At 29.5% G+C, this 22,292-nt stretch overlaps 1 non-coding gene across 1 annotated transcript; it reads left to right on the forward strand.

Annotated features, from left to right (window-relative positions):
• Positions 1-356: 356 nt before the first annotated feature.
• Positions 357-429, forward strand: Trnar-ucu (transfer RNA arginine (anticodon UCU)). The gene has a single exon. It is a non-coding gene; the product is annotated as a tRNA-Arg (tRNA).
• Positions 430-22,292: the final 21,863 nt, after the last annotated feature.

The raw sequence follows: 22,292 nt of genomic DNA on the forward strand, positions 1-22,292 counted from the left end.
CTCTCGCTCTTTCGATAAATTTCTTACCCACATTTTAGAAAAATTTATATGCATACTCTAAAATGCATAATTATATTTATAATTACTGGTATACTTTGTAAGAATCTTTTCTAAAGATAGCAAAAGAATCGTAACAATAATAGTCAGTAATCATATGTTGTTTTGATGACACGTCTTCAGTCTAATCGAATATATTTACACGATTGGCTCTGCATGAAAATTAAACGTTAATTATAAAATTTCGGAAGGTGCGTTACTGGACGTTTTAATTACCGTACGTACTGGCGGCATCTGTCACAGAACAGATGAAAGATGTATAGTTTCTATTATAGCAATCGAGGCAATCCCATCACCAAGTCCCTGTGGCGCAGAGGATAGCGCGTTGGACTTCTAATCCAAAGGTCGTGGGTTCGATCCCCACCAGGGATGCGCGAGCGGGATATAAAACCGTTTGTATATATTTTTTTACAGATGCGTATTATTTATTTTGACATTTGGAAATAGATTTAATAAAATAAAATACTTATCGATAAATTTATTATTATTTTTATATTTTAAACATAACATTAAGAAAAAAAGAATCCACAAAAGAATTGCGATTATTTATATTTGATTCTTTTTCAATATTCTTTTTAAATTTTGTACATTTTATGCCATCACGTAAATATAAATATATCTTAAAAAACAAGATTATTATTCTATACGTCATATATTATACGTCATATATCGCGTATGGGTAAGATCACGTCAGCAGTATTATGTTAGAAGGACGTTCGATTTTATTTTACGTAAAAATGAAAGAGCTCATTGTGTGTGTAAACGTCTATAAATATATTGTATAACAGTTAGGGTTTTGTTGAATTAAAATGTATTTTTACGTTAAGTATAAAGCAAACTCTTTTTAAAAAATATAAGTATATATATGCATATATATGTATGTATATTTTTTTCCGAGAATATTAAAATTTCTCGGTAATTTTTTATAAAATAAAGAATATGCAGAAAAGAATTGTTTTCGAGAAATCCAAACGCGAAACTAAAATTTTTAGCATAAATCATATTTAACGAGCCTTGTACATTCGGTGGATCATTAAGGGATGACACACGAAACTCTCCGTGCTCTCTCTGGACCTACCAGATTTATATTTCTCCGCAAAAGCTCACGTGCCATCCCCTTTTGGTCACCGAGGCAGCACGCCGTCAGTTTATTTACGGAAACGCTTCTTCTTTGCTTCTTACCGAGAAGTGTCTTACTTTGACTGCACTCTTGACAGTCTTTCAGTTTTGTTTGATTTTTCGGAGCGAAAATAATTCTGGAGTACAACATACAAAGAACAGCGAGCAAGATAAATATACTTTCAATTAGAAAAGGAAACAAGCGTCATATTTTATTATTTTTCGATTAAAATTTTATTCTCATTCTCGTAAATAAATTTCACATTGTATTTTATATTTGAATCCAATACACCATGCAAACTTGAAAGACAAAAATTATATTATTCGAAAAGAATAACGGAAATACATTTATTGACATTAATTATACACAAATAAAACGTTATTAATTACATTGCGCTGTGTAAAAATCTTTCATATAATTTATGAATTGCGCAAGCGAATGCGTAAAATTATAATTGTATTTCAAATAACACGACATTTCTATATATTTTTATATATATGTCAAGATATATTCGAGAGGACATTTCCACTATTACAACGAAGTCTTTGCCAAATAACCATGACATTCTGAATTTTCCGTTCTTTGATGCTTCCCCCAATATTTCCATTGTCATTCATTAGGGGTAATGGTGGCATTCAAATTTTCCGTTTTGTCAATCATTACCTGTGTTTTCACAAACTTGGCTAACTTGGAATGACGTGTGCTTAATTTTCCATTTTATTTCTCGGACTTTCAAATCGCGACATAGATCGACCTCGCGCGTTTCCGCCGCGTTCACGCTCTTTGGAATGGAGCCAACATAATCTACTACTAGACAGCTAGTCGCCACTAGACCACGATTCCAATTCGTAATCATAGAACAGTCTCATAAATAATTGCGTTGTTCTTCCTCCATCATTTGTAGCAACGGCGGAGCTCTTAATTAACGGCGATTATGCACACGCGATATCTACGCATTCTGCGATTTTTTCGCGAGAGTATCGAGTGTCGTTATATAATGCTCAATTTATTGCTAGCAGCGAAAAGACGCGAAAGTCTTCGGATACATTAGGTCTCGCAGAGATCATATAACGAGTATAAATGACTTATTTCAATTATAATATGTTAGTATTTTGTTTATTATACGCTTTTGCTCTTTATATTATTCTGAACGCTTCGAATACGAATAAAGAAATTTTTATACTACTTATAAAATTTTATACTGAAATAAAGATTGCGTTTTTACGATCATCTATAATATATAACACCCCCTGCTGCTTGAGGAATTCTTAAATCCTGGCAATTGACATCGCTCTGTCCGTTTACCCTGAGTCAACTAACCGTTTAACATCTCTCTCGAGAGGGTCTCATATAATCACACTTGTAAATGGAAAATTTTCCGCGTGACGATATCATGAATAAATACGTTACACTTATATTGCTTTCGTATCGCGCGCAAAAATTGCATCGAGTGTTTGCTAGACTTTAGCGTAAAAAATGTGCGATTTTATTTCAAAGTATATAATACGTTTTTAATATTTACTTGCGATAAAATTAATCTAATCGATCGTTCATCAGACAGTCATTCATGTATCGTTAAAAAAAATAGATGTCATTATTATGTCAAATATATCGGATGTCTTTAAAAGAGAGCTGGCTTGAAAATGCGCTGTTTCGTGACACTTTTTATAATTTCGAGATTTAATGTTGAGACCGAGAGAAAATATGTAATTAAATTCTAATTAAATTTTCGATAAAATTGTTCGAGAAGAAAAATATAGTGCTTACGCGGGAAAATATTATGTTTATCGCATGAAAACGTGATTCTGTCACACATTACGTCATTTATTTTCTACAATATTAACTGATGCATGTCTAATAACGGTTAACACTATGACGCAGTTTCTTCACGCGTCGATAGACTTTTTCTTCGCTTCTCTTTGAAGTAAACAACTCACTGCGAAGAAAACGTTTAAAATGCCGTGATTATTTATAAAGAACTTTCTTTTATAAGATCGATAATGAATATACGAGAAAGCATCTACTAGAATTCCTGTGCTTTAAGGTCGTACTTTGCCATAATTTTTTTTCGATATATTTAGAAAATTGATCATATAATTACCATTTTGATCATATAAATTGATAAAGAATTTCAAATATATATGATTATTGTAAGATATTTGATTTGCAAATTTTTCGTCTATTTTTTATAAATAAATATACTATTTTACAAATAAAAGTATATTAAGAAAAATCTTTCTAAACTCTGTGTTTTAGATAAAAATTCATAAGTTTCGAAAAATTCCTGAAAAGGATTATTGTATCAAGGAAGCGTAACAACAAATGTATGTCTTGCCATGCTTACACATTTATTTTTAAATGAGGACATACTAAATAAAATAGAAAGTACTTTCTAAACTTTGCGTTAGATAAGAATTCAAAAATTTCGAAAAATTCCTGAAAAGGCGTATTGCATCAAGAAAGCGCATAATAAATGCATATTTTGCCAAGTTTATGCGTTATCCTGTTTTTTACGAGACGTTTTTGATTCGCTGACATTTGCGGTCGATATTTACTGCTATCTTACCGCGGTAACGCAAAAGCATTTTATCAGAGCGACAACTTTCGACCTCATATATGCAGACTGTAGGATGGATAAAAATACAAGAATTATTGACGTGAGATGGGTTATCAAAGTGGCAGCTCTTCGCGCGGTTTTCGCGTGTTATGAATACATGTAAATCGATATTACGTATCGGCGGTCAATGGCATCGGATCCGGTTGGCGACTGCTGTAAAATTTGTCTGGCGATTGTGTTACGATTATTTACGAGAAAAATCGAGCAAACATCATTTGAATCAATCTTAATCACTATATTATCTACATCACATAATATGATTTGCAAAAATATCGCTCTCTACGCACTATGTCTAAAAACAAACTTGCAATTTACGATGAGTTTCTGTTTTTTTTTCTGTAATATATTTATATTCTAATTACAGAGAAACGCTGATTTTTTTTCCATAAATTTGCCGACTTCGCGATAAACAGCGTGCGTCGCGCAAGCGTAATTATTTGCATTATGGTAATGCATTCCGTTTGCCAATAAATTATACATGTGAATCAGTACGAGCCTGTATTGCTAAAAGCGACACTGTATGTGCGATGAACTTTTATCAGTGATACAGCCAGGAGCGGAGTAGGTATTTCCCGTTGCTAGCGGAATTTTGTGGTTTGGGAAATTTTACCGTTCATAATCTGCTGATAAAAAAATTTTTTCTTATATCAGACTTCTTATTATATAAGATTATATCATATGTATTGTTTAAATAGTTAAGATTTAAAAATATATCATAGATTTCAATCATATATAATTAAATAAAAATATCAATAATTTTTCTAATATAGTGTCTCTCTTTCTCTCTCTCTCTCTCGTGTGTATCATTTCATGCTTACATATTACTACTTAATTTAATTACTTTTTCTTATTTATAATTATATTTATATAAGTATAAATAAAAATCATATAAGAATTAAAAATTTTTTTTCAATTCTTGAATTCAATTATCTTAAAGTCCTCAAGTTTTTAATGTAGATGTATTGCATGTACTATTTTTCGCATTTATTCCAGTCGATTTTTCAAAATTGTTTTCAAATAGTTCCTATAATTATAATAAACGAGAAGAAAGGGAAAAAAATTTTGATTCGTTCTACATAGATGTATTTTGTTATAGCATAATATTATGTGCTCGTATGAATAGATACGTGAATGATTTTCTTATGCACGACGCTTCGCATAATCACTGCTGTCACGTCTTCACTCTGTAATTCTGTTCTCGTATCGCGAACAAAAATAGATAAGCTATCAATTATTAATGAGCGGCGTTAACGGTATATTCCGGCATATTATATTTTTATGCAGAAAATAGATACCAATTTTTTAAATTCAAGTTTAAAATATGCTTTTCGCGAGCAGTAGAGAAGATGGTAATATTATTTATAATTGCTAGCAAATTTCTTGCACATTTGCATAAATGTAAGAAGAAGAAAATAACTTATATAATCATTTATATATATGTTTGTTTGTGCAAAGACTTTTTTTATGGATTTTGATGAATAATTTAAGATAAATATCTTAAAAATTCCTTTATGTGACACACGAATAATTATTTAACATAAGTTTTGTACAATACTATTTACAAAAATTATTGTATAAATTATATGAATAATTATTCATATAAAATGTGATATTAAATTTTATTTTTAGTCTTTCAACGTGACAATATGTATTATTACGGGCTTCTGACTCACTCAGTATAAATTCATCACATCATATTGCACGTATTTTGTACATATGGATCATTATTATAATCCAATCCATGAGTCATCTCTTGTTTTACTTTGTCATGCTACATTAAGCATGCAAATTTCTTTATTGCGATGTGCTATACGTTTTTGTCTGCTCTAAGCGTTCTTTTTACCGAACGCTTTAATGTGCGTATCGCACATACAAATGTGTGACAAATGTTAAACAATCAAGAATCTGTTTTCCGGAAGCCGCACGTACCGTCCAAAAATAACGAAGACGATATTCATGTAGCTCGCTAACGAGAAGTTGAAAAAAATTCTGGTTTCTTCACGAGATAACACACTCGTTGGCAAATAAACTCGAGATAGTCTCGTTCCACTTGTAGCGCGCGATTACTCCTCGTCGAATGAAAACTTGAGACTCGGTGTAACTTTTCGGTGTTACGAATATGCGAAAATATACGCTCATAAGCGTACGATAAAATCACAATTGGAAGTAAAATACACTTTTCATGCTGTCGAAAGGTCGCGCGAAATTACGCCGTTTTACAATATCTTATTGAAACTCTATCATTGCTAATAGTCATTGATATGCGTAGAGATTGCATCAACTGATTAAATATACACACGTGTACAATTACTACTCGTTTCAGGTCACGTGTATCGGACATGTTCGCCGCATGCATACGGGTTTTATGTAATTTCCGGAAGCTTTCCTGTTGATCGCTTAATTTTTATTACGCACTTCTGTAGAATTTTTTGTTATTATGATTCAGAAAGATAATACGCGAACGTATAATAAAAACCGGTTATCTTATTTGCATTATGTCTGGCCTTGCGTATATATTAAAGAATTTTTCGCAATTAATTCTGATTGATTTCAGCACTTTGAGTTCAATTTTGAGAGATTCAATTTTACATTTTGGAAAGCTCGAGATCCTTAACGAAAGTCGGTGAAGTTATAAAAACATTCTGTTACACCTCTGCATATCTTTCATCTCCATATCTCATTCCATTTTATGACTCTTTAATGCGGTGCGTTTGCCGTAGAACTGGAATAGATATAGCATCTAAGACAGTCATAAAATCCTATTTCAGCGCGGCGTTTCGTGAGCTCATCCTCCGGTTGGGGCCGCATCTATGCGTCACGCATACTCTACTCCACGTTGCAGTAAGATTCACTTTCTAGCACAGGGTTATTCAAAGATCTCTCTCGGATGAAATGTACGTCGCAATTCCAACACGATCACGTTACCGGTTCTCCATCCTTTGTTCGCGTATCTTCCTTTCTATTTAATATAATTAAATGTTGCTCAAAATTCTCTTATTAATATTAAATGTGTAAGGACATGACAAAGCTAATTCATTGTAAATATGAAAATTGATTTTCGCTCGATTGATTTTATTCGCTGTTTTGCAACTGCTTCTGTCGTTTATATACAATAATAAGTTTTCGAACACAAGGCACTTAAAAAATTTTACTAGTTTTAACTTTTAATATTATCATATAATTATTGTGCATATTATAATTAAGCCTCCCCTTCGTTAGTAAAATTCTTTTTAAGCTAAAACTTCAATTTGCGTTGATCAAAGAACAATATAAAACAAATTATTAATAACAAGCTAAACCATAATTTCGAATTTACAAAATTCTGTTTTTGGAATAGTATATAGAAAATAGGCCTATATTATTAGAAAAGAATATTATTTACGTCTTTCGTCTCTTTTTAGTTGCTCATATCAACCCTATATTTATGCGGCTCGATGGATTATTACCTCTAGGCCCTTAAATTATACGTTCGAGGAGAAACACGCGTTTAATGTGTGTTGCATGATTTCGCAAAGAGCAAACAACAAACAGATGTGAATACTCAATTAAGACGTAATCAAGATAACGCTCGTAGGATATGTATGTATTCCCAAATTACGTTGCTTGACAGTCGGGACCTGGTGGATTAACGTCGATGGTGCAAAAGCGCTTCTCTGCATTTCATTATATACGCATGCACGCATGTATGCAGGTATGGTTTACTAAATCGAGTGGAAAAAAATGTAAAGGTCAATACGATGTCTCACTTAGTCTTCGAACGCAATTTTTTTTACGACGTAAAATCAATTTTGGAAGGACAAAGGTAGCTGCAACTGACAACAGAGTGAACTCTACCGTATAATTGGAATTTACAAAGGGTGATAATGGTCAAATCTTCCCTGGTGACAGAGATACCATTCGAGATGCTATTATTTCTTATTTTACATGTAATGATTAGAAATATTACGAATATAAAGTATTAAGATTCATGGATTTTCACATGTTTTGTATTAAAAAATTTTTTATGGAAAATACGGACATACGATCGACATAATATTTATCATTTATTTATCAATCGTCTAGCTTAGATAATTGTATAATAAAATATATATATAGGTTAATGCACATACTAATTTATAAAACTCAACGATAAAGCGAAATAATGTCGTAAAAATCTTATCCAAACCGCATGCATTTATCACACTGCATACGTTCATAATACTGGAGACTCGAGGCTTTCAATGTAAACATGCGCAGTTAGAAAATGAAAAATAGTTAGGTGAATAATTTGTTTTGCGTAGAAATTTATTATGGAAATCTGTTTCGCGGTGACATTGCGAAAAGTACTGTATCAACAGCAATTTAATGTTATCAAATTATTTTTTCTTTTAGATTATTTTATTTATTTATTTAATTATCGATTAATATATAGAATCAAATTTATATCTCTATATTTTGTATTTATATTGCATTTAATGTTAAATATAATATTAGCCTATTTTTTTACAAGCTTGATTATTTAATACATTACGATTTATATTAATTTTAATAAAACGATTTATATTAATTTTAATAAAACATATTTAATTTTTATTTTATAAATATAGAATTAAAGAATTGTATAACGCCGGCTACAGAACGTAAATTATAATTCTGATTAAATTATTTTTCAAAATATTTGTAACAGTTTATAGGACACACATATATAAGATATAAAACCCACCAACAGTAAGTCTAGTGAGTAGCCATAAAGCTAACGTTCTAGTCAGCCAATCCGCAGTCGTTAGTTCAAGTCCATCTCCTTTTTCTCACTTAATAACCTTTCTTACTTCAAGTCTCAAAGTGTTATCTATGTGTCTTTATTCAACACATAAGACGTCAAATGGGACTGATATAAACGGACCGATTTCCAAAAGCCAATATTCTTTGTCCTTCCATGACATGAATGTTGGATAAATCGGTTACATTTTTCTTTTTTTGCCTTTAACATGGAGATATAAAAATACAATTATTAATTACAATTTCGTGTATTAAAAAATTAAAAAGTATATAAAATTATATTAATTATTTAGATTGAAATTTTTGATACGCTGTTTAATATCGAAATATTTATTTTGATTATGTAGTCTTTTTTTAAACTTGTAGTTAAAGTTATTTCCAATAATGCAATGTGCATTTCTCAATGAACTACATTTTTAAAAGATCGTTCCATAAATTTCTCAAATAAAAGAAAGATGTAAAAATGCAATAATTTATTATATTGACTAATATCACAATCGAATGCACATATATGTTTATTTTAATATGAAATAATACGGAAAAGCTATGTATGAATTATAAATTTTATTATGGCGGAACATTATGAATTATAAATTTTATTATATGGAGAAACACTTAACTTTCTATTTATATCTTTAATATTTGAAATATTAAAAGTAGAATAAAAACAGAGATCGTACGTCACACATATAATGAATTCAGGAATGATTTCTTTCAATCGCCGGATAAAATCGCCTCGTGGTAATTTTGCCTTCCTATCAGTATCTCGTTCCCTTAAATGAAACATGTTCAAATAAGTGCCGCCTACGCGTGCCCCATTAATTCGATAATCGATCGTCGTCATACGTCACGGTCATTATCGAGGCGACTGCGCGGCTAAAACATTATCACCAAGGGACACAACTTCGTGTTCTAAAAATAGAGGAAAGCTCAGGGCGCACACAGTATGTATTAAGATGTAAAAGAGACCTTCGAGAGATACGCACTTGCATGTCGAGATACAATCACGCTTGATATAAATATTTATTCCTTTTTGCGAGATTAAAAATTTCTCGACAAAAACAAATTATTTCTCGTTAACATAATTTATCTGATAACTTGGAGACACTTATGATATATTACAATCATTCTTATATTATTATAATATCGAGTTTATCGAATCAATTTCGAAAAAAATTCTACAGAAAATAAATTGTATATAATAATTTTTTTCTAAAAAGATTCTGCATTTACAATAATTTAGAATTTCAAACCTATTGAATAATTTTTGACGAAATAGAAAAATTTTAATAATATTTGTCTTTAAAGTATCATATCGTAAGTTTCGTTACATATGTAATATATAATAACAATGTCAAAATAAAGAAAAACATGTAAACGAAATTTTGTGTGAATCTGACATCAATTCTTACAAAAAAAATTTTGATATTCATAATTATTTCTATACATATTGTCTATCAAATTTTCCAAAAAATATTACAAACATGTAACAGTTCTCCAAAATAATATATCGATGACTGCATTCCTGACAATGAAGATCTAGTACGTGAGAGACCTTTGTTCAGTCGACGTCATTATTCTGCCTCTCTAGTAGTGAAAGTCTGACGCGAAGCGGAACGATAGCGACCACAACATTAAAGCGTTCTATGAAACTGCGTATAACTAACTTACAAACAACCGGAAACATACATAAAGATTATATGTTATATAATAGACAAATCTAATTTGCTTCAAAATGGTCATCTAATTAAGAATAATTGAGGAATTGCAACAGCAGAATTATCAGAAATGTTCTCTCATAAATTATATGTTAAAATTAAGAAGTAAAAACATATAATCTTAATATTAAATGTGAACAAAATTTTATATAAACAAATCTTACAGTAAATAAATCTTCAAAATATTGTAAAGTTTATATTATGTTATTGCATCACAAGTCCTCAACTATAATATAATACAATTATTTTCCAACAATATGTATAATTCGTTTTTTTATGTAATATTTGATATTATTTATTAGTTATAGATTTTTAGGTGACCTAGTAAAAAATTTATGATTATTTTAAAAAAGATTTTGGGTGACAATAATACATAAATTAAAGTAAAGATTTAATTTAGATTGCACGAGACATTATATGACTCATATATTTGTCACGTGTTAAGTTTTATAGTTGATGCTAATCATTTTATTGACCTATTGTAAGTGTCCTAATGAATGTCATGCTTGCGTCAATGTACGATACGCTAATAATTATATAGAAAGAATCATATTGAATTATTTAATGAGCGAGCGTATAGTAATTGTCTCTCAAAAAAAGTGTAAATTTTAAGCACTGCGCGCGTAGGCGCATTATTTAATATAAAATTATTTGATTTAATTTATAAATTTAACATTTTAATTCTCAAATGACTTATTTCGTTATGAATTTTTCCATGTATGTTACGAGAAATTATTAAATTTCATATCTGCGTTATCGTGTCACGTATATTTTTCTCTCGCTTTCGCATAACCGAGATATAGACAGATGTTCGTTCTCCAGTTCTCCATATGACGTAGTGCATATTTCACAATTCCTGCTGTATGACGATCATTAACGATGATTCTAATCGTGTATAGTAACACAACACCGGAATCACGTGCAAAAAAAACGAGCACGAATGAATGACAGCTTTACGCTCTTCAGTATGCGTCAACGCGCGTCAGTGGACTATGTCATCCTATGTAATATGCATATGCACTCGACGCGTGCACCACGGGATTCATTAGCAAGTGGACGTGTTAATAAATTAGATTCAATGATTTTGTGGAACCTGACACTACGTACGGTCTGCGACATCAAGTGTTGCTGGCTTTTCTTGTTAACGTTGCAATTATTGTGCGAAAAACAGCAGATGTTTTTTAAACAGAAATCTCTGAAGCTACAAAAGATATCTGTATCAGAACTATATATCTTTTATAAAACAATTTTCATTTTTATAGAAAAATATTCGTAAATTAAATTGAATTTTAAGCGACGAATATAATTTTGAGCAAAAGAACAAAATCTTTTTCTTACAAGAAAATTGAAAAGGTACAAAATAATTAAATAAAATATTATATAATAAAAATCTATTTTGTCTAAAAAAGGAGTGTCGCAAAATGCGTTTTTTAGTAATAAAATAAGCATTATTTATCTCGATATCAGGTTCAGTTTAGAAGGCTAACACAAGTAGTTGCGTGTTATTGAGAGCATTTAATCAATTAACCTCATACGAACTGGACGGACCCCCCTATGAGGACTGTTTATCAATATTACGCGAGCGAAATCAATTAGATATCGCTATCGCTATCTTGTACACCAACACATTGTCGATATTGATAAATTACATTTTGGTTGTCACAACGTAGATCCACTAAATGCACGTTATTAGATCGGGTAATACACAGAATATCCCAGAATTATATTACATGTTTGGTCTCATGCAAATTTGTTGATTACATGTATAATTGATCGATGTTACGATATTTTTATAAGGATAAATGGATATCGACGTTGTAAAAAAATCCCATCGATAAACGGGACAATCTATGTATGTGTGATGTTACTAGTTGATCGATCAGATTAAGCACTTCGTATTAACCATGTGTTTGATACATCTCGATACTTAACACAGTTCGTTAACAATCAATCCGTGAAGTCTCACTGGTGGTTATCTTTTTATTATATTTTATCGTGTGGTTTCAATAGGCGTTACGAAACACTGAATTATTATCTCAGTCTATTGCATTCACGAGACAAAGACATTTACAAAGTGATTTTCGCAACAGTATCATTATGTAAGGTTCGCAGGATTCGCGACGAGCGAGATGATAATCCGAAGTTAATATTACAAAAAAGATTTTTATAATTTATATATTTATTTATAATTTAGATATATACCTATATAATTTATAATTTATAATTTATAATTTATAATTTATAATTTATATATTTACTTATTCTTAAAGATTCAATAAAATAATCGAAAAAATACACCAATTTTATATAGTATGCATACATCCAACGATTGATAAAAATTTAAAATGGTTTAAATTTGACGACTTGAATTATTCTGTGTATTATATGTATATATATGTAACTTTTAATTATTAATTAAATCTAGATCATTCTAGCTACCGCTAGTTTTCTCATGATTCGCGTCACTCGTATGTGCGGTGTCAAATTAATTAATCCTAACGCATCGATCGCGTGTGTTTATTCCATCCCGTTCCATTGATATCACATGTCGCGTTGATTCGTCACAATTCTTTCGGAAAGGAAATCGAGAAGTTTCTTGCGGAATGTGCGAGTCACATCGTTTTCAAATATTGCGTGGAATCATGGAGAGAGAAAAAATTTTTGGAGCGCAATGTTACTTGATATATTTTTTAATTTTTCTGTCGACTATCATGCTTTACCGATAGCGATCACGTGGATCAATTAAAATTCGATAAGAATTTCGAATTCGGTTGATTACGAGCTCGGCGCAAAAAAAATTTTCGTGGAAGTAGTCGCGTTAAAATGACTCTAAAATATTTTTTATATTCCTCGATTTTATCTTGAATTAACAATGCATGACATAAATATTGAGACTAAATATATACCGGAATAAATTTGATCGTGATTGATTAATCATTGACAATGATAAGCAAAAAACAAATTTACACGATCGCGATATATCGCGAAATCGTTGATGTTCTTCAAACATGGGTGCCATTTAAAAAAATTGAAGTGACCTTCACGTGACCTTCAAATGACTCTTCAAGGTCAAACCAATGGTACCATCTTATGGCCCCCTTGAAACCAAACAACTTTTGTCTGAAACATTTTTCTCTCCCGGGCTTGGTTTTCGAGATATTCGACTGGATGGATTAAAATGGGCCACCCTGTATATTATTCTTGTAAAAATCTAAGAAATTTGAGAGAATTCTATTAAAATTTATTTTATATAATTCATTAATCGCGTAAGAAATAATGCAATAAGACATTTTATAAATAAAAATAATATTTATATAATATTAAATATTAAAAATATAATTTGATGTACATTAAAATAAATATATAGTAGCGGTGAATATTAAATAATATTTGTACGTATCTTTAGATCTGAAGAAATAGAAGAGAGCTATTTTCTTCAATTTTAGACTCTCTTAATTTTAGATTATTTATATTCGAGAGTCGACATCAAGAATCTAAAATTTAAAGTTTCTTTAATTTTGTTTTAATTTTTTCTCTCGATTATTATACCTTGCCGATAGCGATCATGTGGATCAATTATAATTCCATAAGAATTTCGAATTCGGTTGATTACGAGACAAAAAAAATTGTCGTGGAAGTAGTCGCGTAAATGACACTAGAATATTTTTTATATTCCTCGATTTTTATCTATTATTTAATTAATAATGCATGATATAAAGATATTATGATTAAATATATACCGGAATAAATTTGATTGCGATTGATTAGTCATGGACTCAATGATAGCAAAAGACAACACCGCAGTAATTACGGAAATATTGACAATATTTTGCTTAAAAGCCTTATTGATTTTATTATCTGCATTTCATTCCAAATTTTAGCTGTATTTCTTGAAATATTGGATGGATAATCGAACGATCGGTGTTATTTCCGTTCGTATCGGTTGTTTGCCGATTTGTTTGTTCACTTTCGAAAACAAGTTCAATGTACAATTGACCTGCGGAATGTATATTTCAAACGATACTGCACTCAACAATCGTGTCTCGCGATTTACATTCAAGAAAAATATACTCAATTCACATGCTTCCCTTTGCTCAAGTTACTCTAATAAACAAACATACTTCCTCTACGGAAATGAGAATCATAATTTATAAATAGTCTATTATAAATGAGATTAATAATTTAATCTTCTAAATTGACTGATTTTTATAACGATTTCATGCTTGTTATCAACAATGATGTTTCATATAAACTGGATCAAACGATAGGTTTTTAATCTCTCTTTGACGCATGTAAATCTGGGAGTATTAATTGCGAATTAATCGAAAGAGAAGCATGAAGCTGTCGCTCCTTGACGGTCTCTTTGGGGCCATTGACTCGTCGCTATGACAACCCGTAGGGTCTATCCTCTTTCATGATTCTGAGGTCAAACAAGGACGTTATCCAAAACTGATATCGATTTTGACATCACTTCTTGTACGAATTAATTAACTATCGAATTTATTTGTCTCTAATTTAAAAAACGATAAAATTAAATTAATATCTTATGTAAAAGATATTTTTCTTTCTAATAATGATTATTATATCAGACATTATTAATATTGATAAAATAAGCTGATAAGGAAATAATTTTCAACATATATTTGCACGCACTATCAGTACGTAAATCTCGAGATATTTTAAATATTTTTTTTTTAATAGCATAATGTTATGTGTGATATAATTTCGCTTTTCTTTCTCGCGGAAGTCGGAGGGAATATCTACTTGTTACATCTACGAGAAACTATTAGATTCGTGGAAATATTCCCGTGCATCGCTCTTATTCTTTCTTTTAACCTAGAAATAGGACCTTAGTGCAAGCCTGGAAACTGGCGCAAAGAAACTCGGTCGTAGTGTTTGGCAAGAGCTCGTTGGGCAACGGTTACCATTTTATCTCCATTTCGAATGAATGGTTTTCGTGGGCCAGTTTCTGGCTCGAAGCGCGGCTGGTCGATAATTTCGGCTCCTATCGAAAACAAGTCGAATCAACGGAAGGACGAGATAGGATAGGTGTGTCCTCAGTGAATAACTATGAATATTCGCTGAATTCGTATGCGCTTATTTGCGTGTGGAAATCCTAAATTAATATAATTATAATCTTTCACAAAGATATCAAAATTCAACGCCAAAAAGAAATCTTAACTCGAATCAAAATAAATAAAAAAGAGAAATCTGTTATACTGCTATAAAAGTTTCAAAATTAGGACGGAAATGAAAGAAAGCGGTCGTCTGTCGAGATATAACAAGAATATTGCGTAATGTGCCATAAGATTGGAATATCCCAATGGACCGTTCGCCCACCGAATCATCGTGACATCGGTCTTCAGGAATGAAACGAGCACGTCGAATATCACGCAGCTGAAACTCGTTTTTTAAGTAGTGAGTCATAATCCCATTACCTTTTCCGAAGTAGCTCACGGTAAATTCGATGAGAAAAAAATAAGAAGTACGCATATTTCACAGTTCGTGTCACTTAAGCGTGCATTCCAAAAATACTATTCGTGCCTTTGCGTTCATTTTATTGCAACGCTCGTTTAAAGAGCAACATATAGTGGTAGACGTAGAGGAGAGTCTATAGAGAGGAAAGTGCAAAAAGCCTGCTCCCATGACATTCGTAAAAGCTTGTGACATTTAGAAATACTTTTGTAAAGCACACTATTCTACATGAATAGCCTCTAGATGAATATTATCATTTTTGTTATTATATTTTGTTCATTGTTAGATTAAATAGAGCAAAAATTTAATTATTTTTATGTATTTAATGCACGGATTTACGTGGAAAATAAATGTGAAGTAAATAAGGTGAAAAAGAGATTTCTTGTGCCAGATCGCGTTTTTGTTCGCGGTGACAATGACGTTAAATATGACGTCTAGACATCTAGATGAGACATATTGCTTTTCATGTAAAAGTGGCAGTTTTGTTAATAATAATAAATTCAAAATATAAATTATTTATTCTTAGTTTATTTTTAATTTAATATATTCTTCTCATAGATTTTTAATTTAACATATTCTTCTCATTTAAATTGTGTCGAGAAATTTTTATGTTACAAGAATTTTTTTCTCGATATATATCTAAAATTTTTAATGAAATAAATAAAAAAATAAATAAAAATTTAATAATTAAAAATTTAAATGAAATTAATGGGAGAAGGAAAAATGATAATTTAATATTTCAGACTTTTATAATTGCATAATTGCAGTATTGTATAGACGATTTATTTAATATTTTGTCTCATTATTATATTCTTTTTAAAGATATCAAATTATATGTAAAAATACATGCAATTGTGCTTTCTTCGTACAGTTAAATAATGAAAACAAAATATTTCGCATTAATATCTCTAATATTTTATTGTAATTACAGATAATATTATTTTGATTATACCCAGAAAATATGATTAATGTCAATTTCATGAGCAGATCGTGGAACGCATTTTATTGCAATCCACTGATTGTATAATATTACATTGAAAACCACATTCGTCTTTGTCAATGTATTACATAAAATTCGTGATAAAAGTTTCGATTTGTTCTGAACAATTGTGAATGTGGTAATAATATTTTTTAATTTTCACTGGTAATAATATTTTTCAATTTTCAATGAAATAAAATAAATTTAATGTAAGATTATTTTCATAACAAATAAATGATATCGGATGATTATGTAACAATCATGATCCTCCTTAATCTTTATTTGTAATATATTTTGTTGTTTAAAGATATAAATTTTTCTACTAAGCTTCAATTTTACATTAACATTTTTTATCAAACATTATATGACTAAATTAAAATAAGATTAATTAAATAAAAAATATAAATACATTATTTAGCAGTCGCCAAAAGATATAATGTCATCATTTTTAAGAAGAACATGACAGATCGAAAGATTCTTTTGTAACTTAGTATTAAAAAAGCGAGATTTTTTCTCTTGATATGTTTATTTCTAAAGTAACTGTTCTATAAGTCTTAAAGATCGATCACTCTCATAGGTTGACCTAATCGGTTGTTTTCCACGCACATCGTTGTTTTCCATTGTTCGATGTTGTTTGTTGGTTGTGACTTTATTTCTTTCAAGTAAATGTCACGGATCTCCGACCTCCTCGATTCTCATATGCACGAGATCCATGAGATTACAACACACCTCTTTGCAATATTATCTCAGAATCTCTGACGTGCGAGCAACGAATAAAATCGTTGTCATGTTTGCATGGTCAACAGGTTCGAAGTTTTCCAAACATTAAAAAAGACATAACTGACATGTTTGACGTCAGAATATTTTTTTTCTCTGAAGTGAGATTTGACTATGCGTTTTGCGACATTAAGATGTTATTCTACACCAATTTATTATTAAGTAAACATGCTTATTTTTTGAGTTATTGAATAGATTTTTTGCAAAAGGATCTTTTCTTTTTATTTTAATAACAAAGAATAATTTGTCTGATTCTTTAATATCACAAAATTAAATATTTTATAGAATTTATATATATATATATATATATATATATATATATATATATATATATATATATATTATATATAATACATACATTATATACATATATATATACATATATATATATATATATATATATATATAATTTTATTTATATTTATTTATATTACATAATATAAAAATTTTGAAAAATAGATTATATCCATATGTATATATAATATTTTTTCGAGATATTTATATTATACATGAAAATAAAAATAATATTAGACTTTGTAATTCTTCTTGTATAAAAGTAAAGATAACAGAGATGCAGAAAAAGATAAATTTTTGTGGATATATGTATCTTATAGCATAATCAAGAGTAAGAATTGCTATTATTATTTTGCGTGGATAATAATTTTAGCCGACGAAAGCTGATTTGCATACATGAAAAGCATTAATCATACTGTAGTGTGTAGTACAGCCGATAGAGAAAATAATTAAATTTAAAGAATATATGAAAGGGAACTGCTGCGCATGTGAGTACATTGCTGTGAGAGCCATTATGAGGCCTAAAGGTGAAAGGTAATAGCGTAATTTAAGGAATATAAAGGAATTATAAAGTAATTCTTTTTCTTAGTTAGTTAAAAGGAGTTTTCAAGATTATCTCTATAAAAAAACTGGTGATCGGCAAATTAAAAGAGTACAATTTACATATTTAGATATATTTGCGCTGCACTTTACAACCTTTTCGCTTATGTTAATTTACATAAAAAAGAAAATATATTTGATTCGGAATAATGATAATTATTTTACAAATGTTCTTTTTAAATGCTTTAATTATATCACGATGAAAGATTATGCGTCTTTTACTATTTGATTGTAATAATGAAATAACAAGACACTTTTATGTTTTAATATAAATTAATTTTATATGTCTCTTAAAAATTATTCAAGGAAATGTATTCATCAAAAACATTATATTTGCAACTTTATAATATGCATATATCTTAAATGTCTCAAAAGATGAATTATGAGTTTAATTTACTAAGAATTACAGTGAGATCCATTAAATGAGACAGGTATATTTTACGTCGTCATGAAATTATGGGATAGTAATGACTCCGGAAGTGCGAATTCGTTCTCTATAATCAAGCAGAGATTTTATATGTAGTTACAGTATATACACATGAGGATAAATTTTTTTAACTATAAGTTACAATTTATGAGGGAATGGAAATCCTAACTTTCAAACTTTTTTAAATTTATTAATTATTCGATAAAACTGAATTATCTCAGTATAATTCAGTTTATCGAATGGCTTATAAGTTGAAAGCGCAAATTGATGGTACATATATGGCCACAAGTTTTTATTATATATTAATATCTCTTTTTGTATGTTGTAAAGAATAATTTTAATAATTTAATAATTATTAAGAGAGAATATTTTAAAAATTATATATAACACAATTTCGTACTCTCTCGCACACAATATTTGTTTGTAGCTGGAATAGAATACAAATCTTTTTTTTTTTAAAGAGCTAAATGGAAGCCAAAATTATATAATAAATTTTTATAATTTTTTGTTTTCAAGAAGAATGGCTTTAAAAGTTTATCGAATATGTCTGAGAAATATGACAAGATTTCAAAAATCTTACTTCTCTGCGATGTGTTATTATATATCTCTAGTTATTCCATAATTTTCATCGTACTTTATATTTTTGTCTTATCTCATTTCTTGGAAATAGATATCGCGTTCATTTTAAACGAAAAATTACCTCTATCTCATGAATCGTGTAATCTCATACATGTTATGCTCAATTCGCGGAATGCTTTGCGCAATGTATGCAACTATATAAAAGACCACACGCACATATCGTAATTTTTACGATTTGTTTGTGAAATAAATCGCACTTGCGACTGTGATTTTCGTCTTTTGATTTGCAACTCACGTGAGATTTGTATCATCTTGCGGAAGAAACCTGCATGCCAAAAACAATTCGTTGCCAAGACGTTCTATGTGCTCGGCGATTTTTCTTAGCTATTGTGAGCTCATTGTGCGTGATATAAATTCTCACAATTGTATTATACAATTCTACCTTCTCACGAAACACTTTTCTAGATACTTGAGAAATATATTAAGAATCTTACTTCCTGTTCTTCTTATACATAATAATTTTATGCGTAATAAAATTACAAAACTAGATATTAATTAATGTATAAATTAAAAGATTTTCTAATCTTCATTTATATTGATCTAATTCAGAAATTACTTGGCAAAAATTACGTATGATATAAATATAAGTTAAAAAATATATGACTAAATAATATATGGTGTGAAATAAGATGTTATCTCTCTTTCACAGACTATTCAGTAAAAAACTATTATAAGACTATTAAATGAAAAATACATGTGCGTAAGCTCTAAAAAATTTATATTTTTCAATAAATTTAAAAGAGTAAATTTAAAAAAAAAAAAACAAATCTATCTAACCAAACTTATAAAAAACAAATTGAATTTTTGGAATATATAGCTATACTATAAACTTTTATGATTGACTATCATGTATCGAGTAGATGTAGTTCTCCTAGATATTATGTAGATTCTTCCACACAATGGTTCTGCTCTTCCAAAGGAGTATGCTATATATTTCGACCCACGAGTAGTCTTTATAATAGCAGTCTTTTCTTTACTTTCCGACCCTGAAGCGTTGCAGATGCGCAAGAACCGTTGAAACATCTTATATAAAGAGAGAAATCATTTTTTTTCTCAGAGATATGTATATAGAAGCGCAATTCGACAAAAGCCTATGTAAGATTTTACAAATTATCACATATACGAATGATATATTCATCGATCGAATAAAAATAGTTGTTTATCGTTTATAGTCGAGCAAATATTCCGACATGACGTTTTTGTATAGCGCGACCTCTCGCTGAGCGAAAATAATAAATTATCTTTGCAAATGTTATATTTGCTAACACGCGACTTCTACGAAAACGTACGCAGAAGCCGAGAAATGAAGTATTGATCGGTCGCCACGTGTATATACATATATTAATAATCGTACGATTCTTCAATTGGTTGATACACAAAATAAGAACAAAATTAAAACTTTTTTCTATTAATTAAAAAATGAATATATAATGAATATAAGATGTATTTAGACTATAATGACACGTTTCAATTGAAATAAAAAAATATGAAACTTAAAAATTATATAATTGAAAGAAAGTTATAACGCGCGCGATTCTATTTGTCATTAAATACAATTGGAATTAACATAAATTTGTAATATGGAAAATAAGAACACGTAATAATCGTAAGAAATAAGCTATATAATTTTAAAAATTCCAAATTATATAGAGATTTTATATAATTATATACTTATATAATATTATTATATAAATGCTTGAATTACGTGATTTTTAATTGAATATTTTCATTGTATTGTGCATCGTTCGCGAAATAATATTTATAGAAATCACTAAAACGTGCAGATATAAGGGAGAACATTTCCGTTTATCAACGTTTCCGTTTATCAACCGTTTATCTTTCACAGGCAATATATTATTTTCTTCAGTATGATAAGATATTTTAAGAAAGACTAAATATTGAGGCTGCGATCTCTTTTATTTTCTGTATTAAAACTTGCTAACAATAAATGGAAACCGGAAACGTAACGTTACCAAGCCAGTTCTAGAACAGGAATTGCGCGGTGTGCACGGTAGCACAATGACCGAAAGGTTGCCTTTCATGCAATGGTCACGATCGACTGAACACTGCCGACTACAATTTAAATCTATCGGTAATAATGTGCAAATTACAATATGAACAATTAAATAAAAAATATTAATAATCAACCAAGGTAAAAAAGCTGATATAATCATTAGAAAACCTGTCGAATATTAATTATTATAATTCTTATATTTATATAAAATGATTATCTTTATAATATTAATTACTATAATTTTATAATGCTATGAAAATCAGAATATGAATTTTATCAAAAATATTACAGTCATTGAGACGTGAAAATAAATAAAATAAATTGACTTAATGATAATTAAATAATTAGCACAAAATAATAGTAAGCTGATAATTATATATGGAAATTAAATACTAAAATCGAGGAAGGTTAGCGAATCAACGATGCAATTCGAAGACACATTGACTACATTTATTTTCGTAGTATATTTTTATATACAAAGGTAATTATACGCAATGCGCATATATATGTATGTATAAGTATACGTGAATGAATAAGTATGTTGTTTGTTTTGCTTATGTTACACTATGAATCTTAATTAGGAAAGTCAGACTAAATGGAAGAATTCTGGAAGTAGCTCAATGGTCATGCTCTTATAAAAAGTTCAAAAGACTAGCTAGAGTAAGCTATGTAGATAGATCTAGTAGGAAATTACGATGAAGTCGAATCTTCTGTGAACTTTCGCGCGGTATATTTGCAATCACTCGCTCATTAATTAACTATTATTTACAAGGATATCACGCCTTATTTTACTAAACTCTTAACCTTCGAATGACAA

Source organism: Camponotus vicinus, unplaced genomic scaffold (genome assembly GCF_025532165.1).
Source record: "Camponotus vicinus isolate PSW18456_S1 unplaced genomic scaffold, iyCamVici1.0 SCAF_3, whole genome shotgun sequence".
NCBI classification, from domain to species: domain Eukaryota; kingdom Metazoa; phylum Arthropoda; class Insecta; order Hymenoptera; family Formicidae; genus Camponotus; species Camponotus vicinus.